General features: G+C 44.3%; 1 protein-coding gene across 1 annotated transcript in view; it reads left to right on the forward strand.

The window, feature by feature from the left end:
• Positions 1–12,546, forward strand: part of ITGBL1 (integrin subunit beta like 1) — a 235,466-nt gene that overhangs the window by 214,973 nt on the left and 7,947 nt on the right.

Below are 12,546 nucleotides of genomic sequence, written 5' to 3' on the forward strand. Positions count from 1 at the left end.
TCTCTCTCTTCTCTTGTAATCACTTTATCTTATCTCTCAGAGGCAGAAGGAAGCTGTTGGTTTTGTTCAGTTGCTAAGTAATGTCCAATTCTTTTGTGATCCCATGACGGTAGCCTTCCAGGCTCCTGTGTCCATGGGATTTCCCAGGCAAGAATACTGGAGTGAGTTGCCATTCCCTTCTCCAGGGGATCTTCCCAACCCAGGAATCGAACCCACATCTCCTGCTTGGCAGGCAGATTCTTTATCAGCCACTGGGGGAAGCTCTCAGAGCCTGCCAATAAATCTTAGCATTTCCCTATAAATTGCGTTTGGATGTCTTTTCTGCTGACTGTTTGCTGCCCTTGCATAACCTCAGCTTCTTCCTGTTTTCTCTTAAGGTCAGTGTCTCCCAAGATTATTTCTTAGCATCGTTCCCTCCTGGCTTCATACTCTTCAAATTCAAATTACTTATTTCCAATATGGAAATTCCTCCATATTCTGCATGGTTGAAACTGACGTAATCATTTATTTTTTCTTTAATTCAGGAAATATTGTTGAGCCCCCACTGTTAGCCAGCACTGGGGATTTCATGATGAATCTATTAGAGTTGATGGTCACACTTGAAGGGTGGCATTGACAAAGAAAGGACAGTGAGGCGGATGGTCTGAAAGGAGAAGCACTAATTCAATGAAAAGATACATGATAGGGGATTTGGCATAGACTGGAGGCTACAGACACCTTTGCGAATGTCTTAATATCTGGTCAAAACTATACGATGCCTAATATGTACTTGTGTGTGCGTGTTAGTTGCTCAGTCATGTCTGACTCTTTGCGACCCCATGGACTGTATGTAGCCTGCCAGCCTCCTCTGTCCACGGAATTCTCTAGGCAAGAATACTGGAGTGGGTAGCCATTCCCTTCCCAGGGATCTTCCCAACCCAGAGATTTAACTCGGGTCTCCTGTGTTGCAGGCAGATTCTTTACAGTCTGAGCCACCAGAGAGGGGAACTAATATGTGCTTGAAATGTATTAATCAGCTAAACATCGTGACCACCACATTTGGTAATCAGGTCATAATATTTAGCCAGATGAGGGGAGGTGGATTGACCCAGGAGTCACAGAACAAAGTGTGCTCAGGCATATGGCAGAAAGAGAGGATGACATGGTCAAGGAATTTTTGAGAACCAAAGAGAAGCTCTGTGTGATAGATGATAAGATAGCAAAGAGGACAGAATATGATAGATTTTGTAAACACGTTCTTGATTTGAAAGCCTTTACTGTGGCTTAGCTGGTAGAGAATCCGCCTGTAATGTGGGAGACCTGGGTTCGATCCCCTGGTTGGGAAGACCCCCATGGAGAAGGGAAAGGCTACCCACTCCAGTATTCTGGCCTGGAGAATTCCATGGACTGTATAGTCCATGGGGTCACAGAGTCAGACACGACTGAGTGACTTTCACTCTCACTGAAAGACTGATCGGAAACCATAGAAGCGTTTAAACAAGACAATAGCACAATCACTCTGTTTACCAAGTACCCCTGGCTGCCAGGCGAGGTCTGGATTGCTGGGAGGAGTGTGTGTGTGTAGGGTTGCTGGGTAAATGTGATTTTAGGAGATGAGTCCTGGTGAGAGATGCAGGCAGGTTAGCTAGATTTAGGACAGTAAGGATGGAAAACCTGTGATGTATTGGATAACATACTAGAGACAACATGACGACGGGCTCCTGAAACCTTCGACTCACTGCAGGGGACTCGGCCCTCTGTTAGACCCCTCCTCCAGCTCCCCAGAAACAGATGAGTATGGTGGATGCCAACCAGGCCACGTGGCTCATGGCAATGTGACCTATGGCTGATAAATTTCAACTAGATTGGGAGGGATTAAGAATGAACTGTGAAAGTCTTATGGGAAGGCCATGCTTTTCTGTGAGTGTTGTGTCTCAGCCAATAGGCATGTCTCTTGAGAATTTCCTGGAAGCTGTGCTTAAGGAATCATTGGAAGAGATTTTGGGCTCCTATGGGGCATAAGACTTCTAAGCCAGAGAAGCCTCAATATCTGTGCAATGTGGAGTTCATCTCCAGGCATCTGAACTGCATTAACCTGAAGTAAAGGTTATCCCCAGACCGCAGTATAAAGCTGTTATCCTCATGAACTGCTGTAAGGATGCCCATGGAGAGGAAAGCTGACAGGATGTGGTTCCTGTCCCATCCCACATACCTCCAAGGAGACCAGTGTCAATTGTCGATCTAAATGTTTAGTTGAACCTGACAAGAGTGCCCCCCACCCCACCGGGAGTAAAATTCCCGTTTATGGATATTCATGATTGAAAGACATGAGTGAGGGGCAGGGTGACTTGTGGGGTGACTCACAAGTTTCTGGTTTGAGCAGTCAGATGGGTGGAGGAGACTATGGTTTTTTTGTCTTGTTGTCTCCATTTATTGAAAAAAAGAACGCTTTTTTCACAGAGGGCATTGGGAGTATAGAGTCTTAGCCACTAGACCACCAAGGAAGTCCCAATACATCTGTTTTAGATTTCTTGAAGCACCAACTACAGAATGTTTAGGAAGTTGATGTCATATAAACCAGCAGTTCTGTGCCTAGAGGAAAGAGTGGCAGTTACTTTGTTCAAAGAATTTAGTTTCCACATCCTGTGGCCAGTCCTAAAGGAAATCAACTCCTAATACCCACTGGAAGGACTGATGCTGAAGCTGAAGCTCCAGTACTTGGGCCATCTGATGTGAAGAGCTGATTCATTGGAAAAGACCCTGTTGCTGGAAAAGACTGAGGGCTGGAGGAGAAGGGGACAACAGAGGATGAGATGGTTAGATGGCATCACCCACTCAGTGGACGTGGATTTGAACAAATTTCAAGATATACTGAAGGACCGGGGAGCGTGGCATGCTACAGTCCATAGGGTCGCAAAGAGTTGCACGTGACTTAGCGACTGAACAACAACATCACGAGGCAGCCCATGGAGAACAAATCCTACCGTGAGGCATGCGTGAAGCTCACTAGCATCATCCCTCTGGTGTGGCTTCAAAAAGCAAAATTGACATCGCTAATCTGGGTAATTTTCTCAGTTCACTGCCAGACCCTGAGTCATAGTATCTCTGACCTTGCATCTGGAGGGCTGGACGAGAAGCCCACATATCTAATGTGTGTGTGGCCAGAGATCAAAATTCAGATCCCTGACTCCAAAGCTGGGACTCCCTGAGCATTTCCGCAAACAAGTAAAACCCCAAATAATGTAAACCTACTTAGTTAGGGGGCACGTGAGAACTAACAGGCAATGATGTCCATCCACCTTTCCAACAAAAATAGGACTTCCCGGAAGGCTCAGCATGGGAAGAATCTGCCTGCAATGCAGGAGACACAGGAAATGTGAGTTCGATCCTTGGGTTGGGAAGATCCCCTGGAGAAGGAAATGGCAACCCACTCCAGTGTTCTTCCCTGGGAAATCCCATGGACAGAGGAGCCCTGCAGGCTGTGGCCAAATGAGTCACAAAGAGTCAGAAACAACTGGATGGCTAAGCACCGACAAGTACCAACATTAACGCTGCAAGTGATTAAACCAATTCTGGTAGGCTGGGATCAGTTAGCAAGCATTCCTGAAGGTGAATGTAAGCAATTGCATAATTTTAAGCAGTTCAGTTTGGATTACACCAAAATTACAACCTGAAAATGAGGGTCATGAGAGTGACTGGCACAGAGAGAGTCAGCACGAAGACTATGCCTCGCTTAATCAACTTAAACTGGTGAGCAAAGTGATGGTTCAGTGGTAAAGAATCCACCTGCCAAATTCGATCCCTGAGTCAGGAAGATCTCCTGGAGAAGGAAATGGCAACCCACTCCAGTGTTCTTGCCTGGAAAATCCCATGGACAGAGGAGCCTGGCGAGCTATATAGTCCATGGAGTCGCAAAAGAGTTGCACATGACTTAGTGACTGAATGGCAACAAGCAGTGTTCAGTGATCGTAGACTGATGTGGACCTTCTCAATTCTCTATTAATGACAAAAATATTATGTGATCTACACATGCATGGATTTTTTTTTTATCAGATTTCACTACTGAGAAAAAAAGCTTTGGCTGGAGTGATAGTCCCTGGGATGTATTTGTATTTTAGTGACACTAGACTTTAAGATTTCATAAGGAAAATGTATCTATGTGTTGGCTCTTATATGTTTAATTGTTCCTCGTGGCTCAGACAGTAAAGAATCTACCTGTAATGCAGAAGCCCCGGGTTCGATCCCTGAGTCAGCAAGATCCCCTGGAGAAGGGAATGGCTACCCACTCCAGTATTCTTGCCTGGAGAATTCCACGGACAGAGGAGGCTGGTGGGCTACTGTCCATGGAGTTGCAAAGAGTCAGACATGACTGAGGGACTCACACTTTCACTTTCAAGCTTAACCGGAGAACTCCCTCTGGTACTCCGTATATCCAGGATGAGAAGAAGAAGTGGACTGCTTACTGCTTTCCTTTTTCCTCTCAGCTCCTGGAATGAGCCTATGAGTCCAATTTAAGGAACAAGAAAGGATAATGAAGAGCCACCTCTTAATTACACAATCAGTTCACATTTCTTCTAGGAATTCTTTGGTTCGTAGCTGCAATTTGAAGATGATCAGGCAGCCTGAGAGTATGACTGCAGTAACACCTCCGCCGCCCGCCCCCAGGCACTCCTGGACTTATGTTGACGGTCCAGACCACTGACTCAGGCCACGCCTTTCTTAGCTGGATGATCTGAGTGGCATCGTGATTGTCTCCTTGTCTCTGAATTACATCTTAAAACCGCAAACCCCTTTCCTGAGCTTGTACATGTGCCAGTGTTGGGAGGCACCCTGCCGGCCTGTAGGCCTTGTAATTGCCCAGCCTGGAGACAGTGGCAGAGACATCAGTGGATTATTGGACAAGGAGTTGTTTTTTATATGTTTATTTGTCTATTTTTGACTGTGTTGGGTCTTAGTTGCGGCTGACGGGATTGTCTGACGTGTCCCGGGCTCAGTAGTAGCAATGAGCTGGCTTAGTTGCCCTGCAGCATGTAGAATCTTAGTTCCTTGGTCAGGGATCAAACCTGAGTCTCCTGCATTGCAAGGTGGATTCTTAACCCCTGGACCATCAGGGTAGCCCCTGGACAAGAGAATCTTGCAAGTCCACAACAAAAGTTCCTGGAGCAACACCCCACCCATCATATGGCAGGTGGCAGGACATGGCAGCAATCTTTGGTACTCCGGGGAGGAGGAGCTTAACATTTACAGGGGGAATTGAGATCACGCTGGCTCATCATTACCAGAGAGACCAGTGGCTGGGGCAAGAGGCAAGCACATAAACTGTTACTGATTAAGTGTATAATTAAGAGGATTGGATGGTCATATGAGTGAATCAGAGACTGGTTGAGCAGGGAATGTGCAGAGAGCAAGGGAACAGCCATCTTGAGTGGCCTGACTATATAGCCAGTTAGGACTGTGTTCAGCGATAAGTAATGACGCAAATAAGCCTGCCGGTTGTCACTTCGGGGTTGGATGGATGGCAGGGTGACTGCCTGAGAGCCATCAACGTCCCACACACCTTCTCTCTTCCCTCCCACTCTGCCCTTTCGTGCCCATTGAAAACCTCCTGTTGTGCCATCTTTTAGGAAAGAAGAAAGGGAAAAGAATAGGACAAAGGGCAAAGGATATGCGCTAGCTGAGTCTGTCTCATTTTCTTTAGATGACAATAGCTTTCCTGGAAACTTTACCCAAGGGATTTTCTTTTTTATCTCACTTAATAGAGTTAAGTCCTAAGGGCAACTCTAGGTCAAAAGGAGCCTGAGTAATCAAATATTTTCCAGATGAACATATCAGCATCTCCATGAAAAAAATGAGGGTCCTCCTATTATTAACAAGGTGAAAAGAATATTGGGCAGACAGTATGTATTAATAGTAGCTGATGCAATTAGATCCATTCACGTGGGCCAGTTACTTAATTGAGCACCATCTTTACAGTGTATTAAGAAAATGTGTCTCAGAGCCAATGGATTCATTGGAAATGTCATTGTCTAGAACATCACCGCTCAGGAGTATTTTCAAAGATAATGGGAATGTTCCATATCTGTCTTTTTCAACACAGTAGCCGCTGGCCATGTATGGCTGTTAAACACTTGAAATACGACTAGCGCGGCTGAGAAACTGAATTGTAAATTTCATTGAACTTTAATAAATAGTCACGCTGATTAGTGATCACTACATTGGACAACACACATCCAGAACGTTCTTGGTGAATATTTTGGTGTAGGCGAAGGGAAGAGAATAGAAAGAAAAATCATGGTTGTGGGGTTGGGGGGAGGGTCTGCCAGATGCCAGGAGAGGGTGAATGGCCTTGGAAATGAAAATCAAATGGAAAGTTGCTCACCTGTATGAAGACTTGGGAAGCCAAGTGAAGGCAGATTTAGTAGACTTCAAATGTTTCATTAGGCTGGTTCTCCCTACAGGTTCTAGAATGATCTATTACACGCTTATTACATAGATAGGGCTTCCCTGGTGCCTCAGTGGTTAAAGAACCCACATGCCAATACAGGAGATACAGGTTCGATCCCTGGATCCGGAAGATCCCCTGGAGTAGGAAATGGTACACACTTCAGTATACTTGCCTGGGAAATCCCATGAACAGAGGAACCTGGAGGGCTGCAGTCAATGGGGTTGCAAAGAGTCGGACACGACTAGGGGACTGAGCATGCATGTACAAATCACAGATAACATCACTGTGAATTCTACCCCCAAGGAGAGATGCCGTTCTCCCTGAATGTGAATAGATTATTCTCCCAGTTCTGCCACCCCTGGGTGTTCCACACATTGGCCTGGGTCAACAGAATAGGGCAGATCTGGCAAAAGTTGACTGAAACTACTCTTGTGCTTTTTATCATCTTTTTTTTTTTTTTAACTCTGACTTTCAGTATGATTCCACTCAGTAGGTCTCCTTTATGAAATATTCTCCTTGTTATTTTACAAGACAACATAATCATATTTTTCTCCTTCTTTCCTGGATAATCCTACTTGTCTGGCTTCTCCCTTCTACCCTACCATAAATATCAGATTTTCTCAAGATTTACTTCTTCCTAAGTGGGCTCATTGACTTCCAAAGCTTTAAATGCCATCTCCTTTGGGAGACTGCAGCATGGACAGCCCTAGTGCCAACTGTCCTCAAATGCCAGATCTGTGTCAGTTGCTTATTGACCTCTCCTTGGTTGTCTTAAGAGCATCTCAGCCACACAAGGTTCAAAACGGAGCTGATGTTCTGCTCTCAGCTCTCCCTCCTGCAGTTCCGTTGTCTATTAGGCTGCATTGTTAGAGAACCCGGTCTTTCTCTCCCTCACCTGCCATGTATAATCCAGCAGCAAGTGCCATAGGCACCCCCATCAAAGGAGATCTCAGCCAGCTCTCCCTATCGGCATTGGCATCAGCCTTGTTGAAGCCTGCATCACCCTTCGCCTGGGCTCTGCAACACCCTCTCACTTTCCCCATCCTCACCGCTTCCCAACACACCAGAATCTCTCTCACCCAGTTGCCAAAATGTATTTGCAAACTGTAAATTATAACACATCACTCTCTTGCATAACACCTGTCTATGATTTCCCCTTCCTCTTAGAATAAAATCTAAATGCCTTACCAAGGATGAATACTTTGCTATGTTCTGATTCCTAAATATTTCTCCAACTTTATTGTTTTTTTTTTCCATTTTTCTTCCTCATTAGTCTTCAAATACACTGCCTTTTTTCCCCCCACTGCCTATAACATGCCAGCTCTTTCTTATTCTGAGAATTTTCATTCGTTTTTCCAGAACATTGACTGTCTAGCTCCTTCTCAGCCCATGGGTGTCAGAGAGCTGATTCCTCCAGTTAATAATGTTCTCTCTGCCATATATACCACCACCCTCTTTAATTCTTCCATTGCTCAAGTGTATTTGTTCCCACGTTGTTATTTGTTTTCTTCCCAGCAGACTGTAAGCCCCTAAGAGTGGAGCTGGTACAATACCTGGTGCACAAGAAAAAAGTTTTTGAATGGATGACCAAATTATTAGTTTAGAAAGAAGATAGTATTAAAAGCTTTAAAATTTTTTTGAATAAAGAGAAGTCATGTAAATGGCAAAACGTTTAAATACCGTTGGGCTTCCCTTGTAGCTCAGTTGGTAAAGAATCCGCCTGCAATGTGGGAGACCTGGGTTTGATCTCTGGGTGGGGAAGATCCTTTGGAGAAGGGAAAGGCTACCCACTCCAGTAATCTGGCCTGGAGAGCTCCATGGACTGTAGAGTCCATGGGATCACAGAGTCAGACACGACTGAGCGACTTTCACTTTTAAATCCCAATGCATTTTGACCATTGTCTGGGCAAGATGCCAACCTGACTATATGGAAGGGTGTGATAAATAAGCTAATAAATGAAAAACGATCTCCTATTTCCTTGCATGTAAATTATATATTAAATTACTTGTGGTGAGGAGCCATTTATTCATTCTCAATAATATCCTAAATCAAGAGCAGAGTGTCTTTTTCTGGCATAGAGATTAAATTATTCCATTTATGTGAAATGATGGTAATGCTTACTCACCCAGAGTCAGTAAGAAACATAAACATTTGAAAAGTCCAGAGCTTCATGAGATTGATACTAAAAGCTCTTTCTTGTCCTCCTCCTCCTCCTTCTTCTCACCACACGTTATCTACCTTCAAAGGTGCTTCCCTGGTGGCTCAGATCATAAAGAGTCTGCCTGCAATTCGAAAGACCTGGGTTCCATTCCTGGGTTGGGAAGATCCCCTAGAGAAGGAAATGGCAACCCACTCCAGTATTGTGGCCTGGAGAATCCCATGGATGGAGGAGCCTGGCAGGCTACAGTCCATGGGGTCACAAAGAATCAGACACGACTGAGCAGCTTTCACATACATACACATTAAAGGTGGATAACTTGTTCTGAGCTTCTAAAGTAGACTTCACTTTAAGTAGACTTTTGTTTTATTGGGGAAGTCAAGATGGAATCAGTTCCATAACTGTTACTTGAGTATGTAACTGTTACACAGATTTGCTAACTTCATTCCACTCTACAGGATGTAGATAAAACAGAGCCATCTAAGAGCTGTCTGTTGACTTTGAACAACCAGTTATTAACCAGATGACCTGCAAACATGTCCTGGATTCGGTTTATGATTGTCAGTTGGAATTTGTGGGAAAAAGATAAGAGAATTTTGTTGAAAAAAACCTCACTCTACAAGTGTTTTTGGAGGATCCCCTGTGTATAAGGCAGAGTACTTGGTACTCTGAAGACTACAGTAATTTATCAGAAGTGATTCCTTCTGTCAAAGAGTTCTGTCAGGTAACAGGTTTATCTGATACATAACTGCATATCACAAGGTGGAAGAAAAAAAGTTGCACTGTAGAGTTGAAAAATAAGATGGTGTAGAAATTCAGAGAAGATGAATTTCACTTGGGGATATTAGAAAAATCTTCCAGAGGCAGTCATTGCCCCTGTGCTTTGAAAATTCAGCAGGATCTGGTTGTATAGAGTAGATAACTATCTTGGCAAAGTCATGAAGTCAGGAAAACCCCAGAACTACATAGGGAAGGATGAGTGGATCAGAAAGTGTATGGAGGGGACAGGAAGTAAGGTTGGAGAAGCAGCTGGGGCTCTATTTTAGGAACCTAAGACACAGAAGGTTAGACTGGGTGAACTTCTTCCCATTAGCATTAGGGAGTCACATAGTCCTATATCTCAAAGCTATGTCGTGAGTAGAGTTGTTTTATAGGAAGCTGGGAGCCAGAACACTGGAGGAAGACATGATCTAAGGTTTCTCAAAGGTTTCTGATGATGATGCATGTACCTGCTAAGTTGCTCAGTCATGTCCGTCTCTTTGCACCCCTAGGGACTATAGCCCTCCAGGCTCCTCTGTCCATGGGGATTCTCCAGGCAAGAATACCAGAGTGGGTTGTCCTGCCCTCCTCCAGGGGATCTTCCTGACCCAGGGATTGAACCAGCATCTCTTACGTTGCCTGCATTGGCAGACGGGTTCTTTACTACAAGCGCCACCTGGGAAGCCCTCTGATAGTGATAGGAGTGCAGATTTCAGGGGTTGTTTCAACAGAATCTGGCAACTTCTTAGATGAGGTGAGTGAGAGAGATCGAAATATGATCCAAAACATTTTGAACTGGTTGACCAGCAGAGTTGGTCTGCTTGAACGGGTGAGCTACATAGAAAAATAGCTTTTAGAAAGAAAATTATGTCTCCAGGTCTCCAGGTAGCTTTTGGATGTTAGTAGAACACAATGTGTGAAATCCCAAGTGCGGAACTTAGGAGAGATTTAAGGGCTGGATCGCTGTGGTTAGCTAAAATCCTATGATTTGATGAATTTTTCAAGAGAAGATGATTAAGGCTGGACAGTCAGGGGATTCCTACATTGATCCGGTCAGGCAAAAAGTAGAGGAATAAATAGACAAGGGAGGAGTGTTGAAAGGATAAGGCAAGTTCAATGTCATGAAAACCAACTTAGGAGAGACTTTTTAAAAGGAAAGTACCCACGAATGTCAAATGTATACCTTACAACTATGCAGCTATTTAAAAAGACAGGGATTAAGAAAAGTCTCTTAGATGTCTCAAATTGATAGTCATTGTCTGTTGGCTTTTTAAGAGTTACACTCTATTTTTTAAAAAATCTTTATTTCCTTAGTGGCTGTGCTGGGTCTTTGTTGCTGCCCAGGCTTTCTCTAGTTGTGACGAGTAGGAGCTATTCTCGAGTTGGACTGTACCAGCTTCTCACTGTGCTGGCTTCTCTTGTTGCTGAGCTTGGACTCTGGAGCACAGGCTTAGTAGTTGTGGTGCTCAGCCTTAGGTGCACGTCGAATCTTCTCAGATCAGGGATAGAACCCGTGTCCCCTGCATTGGCAGGTGTATTCTTAACCCCTGGACCACCAGGGAAGTCTAGTAGTCATGGTTTATTTTCCATAATGAAAGGTATAGGCATTGTGACACGTGGAAAATGAGGAAACGCTGAAATTAAGGAAAACTGGAGTCAGGTTCTAATCCTGTATGGTTCTGTGATTTGAGGCAAAATTATTTAATCATGTATGGATATGAGAGTTGGACTATAAAGAAAGCTGAGAACTAAAGAATTGATGCTTTTGAACTGTGGTGATGGAGAAGACTCTTGAGAGTCCCTTGGACTGTAAGAGATCCAACCAGTCCATCCTAAAGGAGATCAGTCCTGGGTGTTCATAGGAAGGACTGATGTTGAAGCCGAAACTCCAATACTTTGGCCACCTGATACGAAGAGCTGACTCATTTGAAAAAACCCTTTTCAAAAGACCCTTCCCAAATGGTGGGAAAGATTGAAGGCGGGAGGAGAAGGGGATGACAGAGGATGAGATGGTTGGATAGCATCACCGACTCAATGGACCTGAGTTTGAGTAAACTCCAGGAGTTATTGATGGACAGGGAGGCCTGGCATGCTGCAGTCCATGGGGTCGCAGAGTTGGACATCACTGAGTGACTGAACTGAACTATTTAATCTCTCCAAGCCTTAGGTTCTTGACTATAAAATGGTGATAATGCTTGACTCAATGGGCTATGGTGAGATGCAGTTCAATAAATTAGTGTATGGACAAGAAATAGGCCTGTTAATCCAGGTCTCTCTCAAATTTTCCTCCCAGTTGCTTTTGATTCACTTCCAGATAGTCATGTGTTATGGGGAGCCATCACCTGCATTCATGGGTAGTTAGGTTCTATAAGTCTTAATAATTAATTGCAAGCAATTAAATATTGGCCACCAATCCCTCCTTGGGCAGACCTGAGTGTAGGAGGAGGCAGATGGAATATGTTTTGGGGATCCTGCCAGAGCGAATGGTCAAGGCAGAATGGTCTCAAGAGATCAGAGGGCCTGACCAGTTTGGATGATGATTTGATATGTCCCTGGAATGTAGGGCAGGGACCACCATGATTTTTCATTAGATTTTTTTTTTTTTTGCATTTTCACATTTGATTTTGCATTCCCTGGTGCTAGCAAAATGCTCTGTATATAATCATTAGGAAGAAGTTGCCAAACAAATAGCTGTTTTGTTTGTTTCTTTGGAGAGATCTGGCCATCCGATATGCACATCGAGGTAAAAAGAACAGAGCATTGATTGGAAAAAAGAGAAACGAACGTGGAAGATGGTGCAATCACGTGGGGTGTTGGTGGCCAGCGATTGGCCCGATGTATATGCCGGTGATTAACGGTCACAGATATCATGTTGCATCTACACCAAAGATAAACATCCCCAAACCAGGAACCAGTGACACAAACAAAAGGGGAAAAAAAATATGAGTCTAAGCCTGGTGCTGTTTTTAAGTTCTGTTCAACAATCGGAAGACACCATTACTTACACTTATATCTGTTGTTATTAGCAAACAGAGGGGCACAGGGAGAGAGGTGTACAATCCTGGATGCCATTCGTATGGAAGTTAACCTTCAGTTTTTATTTGGAAATAAGAGAGGGATCAAGAAATGTGGCAGGCAGTGGACCGGTCTGGGTATCAGGGTGTGCACAGTGAGGACAAGCAGGGGGACCCATCCTGGTGACGA

This window comes from Bos taurus, chromosome 12 (assembly GCF_002263795.3).
Source record: "Bos taurus isolate L1 Dominette 01449 registration number 42190680 breed Hereford chromosome 12, ARS-UCD2.0, whole genome shotgun sequence".
NCBI lineage: Eukaryota > Metazoa > Chordata > Mammalia > Artiodactyla > Bovidae > Bos > Bos taurus.